Genomic DNA, 1,329 nt, shown 5'->3' on the forward strand with positions numbered 1-1,329 from the left:
GGACGCAAGCAACAAATGGAATGCACGCCAAGATACCTTACTAAAAGGATACAAGGCCTAAACAACATGTCCTAGATAGACCAACTCAAAGTCCTATCACCATACTCTGTATCCTACAGACAGCTAAGAGGTGACATGTGCCTGGCATACAAGGCATCCTCCAAACCAATGCTGATGGATTTGTGCACAACAGCAAGTCAATTATATCAGAAATACTCAGTCTAGGGATCTAAAGCTCTTTTGCAACATCATCAGAATGGTTTCAAGGACAGAGTACCTCAGGACAGCCTCCTGTACTAATAATGGAGAGAAGCAGCTCCTAAATGGTTTTCCCCATGCATGAGTACCCTCAAACTATCTATAGCATAGTCCCAGTTACTCTCATTAGGCATAATGTATGATTATCATCTATGGGATGGGTAAGACCAATTTCTAACCAAATGGGATAGATTAATTAAAACTCAAAAATGAAAATTGGCTAGGCTTAAAATGAACTGCAAGAGCAGCTAGCCTAGTACTTACTAATGAATCTATGGCCATGTCTTGTACATATCTTCAGTGGTGTGTTGCATTAAAAATATTAATAAACATATTTATATATAAACATACACTGATGCTCAGGTAGGAAGACTTGTATTCTACAAATATGCCTGCAAGTTGTGGCCAACCATTATCGAACTGCTCTTCCCATTTTTTCTAGATCATTCCTGTTAAACCTGTGCAAGTCATTTTTGAACTTCTCTGTTGACTTATATTTCCCAGTTCACTTTGCAAAGGCATTTCATGGCGTCATTATGTCTTCCACAAAATAATACTTTAATTCTATATTGCACTTTATCCCTTTCCTCTGTAACCTTTTTTTTCTTCCTAAGCTTCCTCCATCCTTCTTCCCCTGTTGGTACTTTGCATATTCATATCATACTATATATCTTATATCATATTATCATTTCATCCATTGTATAATTAATTAGTGTTCAGCAGACTGTTCATACTTTCATTCTTCCATTCAAGTCCATTTGAAAAACTTTCCTTTCTATACTTTCCTCCCAGGTATCCTTTACATTTACTGCCACCTAGAAGTGGACAACATGTTCCATTTGTGACTCATTTAGCAGCCTTTACAATATGGTTATGGCTTCAGCATTCATTATTTCCACTCCACAGCTGTACTCCCAGTCATTCTGTGGCACTGTCACACTATTCTACATAATCCTTCATAGGAGTAACTATAACCCACTGATCATTTACTTTCAGCCTTTCAGTTTTTTTTAAACACCTTTATTGAAATATCACTTGTGACAGTCAAATTTACATTCATATGAAAGTAGC

Source organism: Protopterus annectens, chromosome 3.part0 (genome assembly GCF_019279795.1).
Source record: "Protopterus annectens isolate FY-2018-M chromosome 3.part0, PAN1.0, whole genome shotgun sequence".
Taxonomy (NCBI): domain Eukaryota; kingdom Metazoa; phylum Chordata; order Ceratodontiformes; family Protopteridae; genus Protopterus; species Protopterus annectens.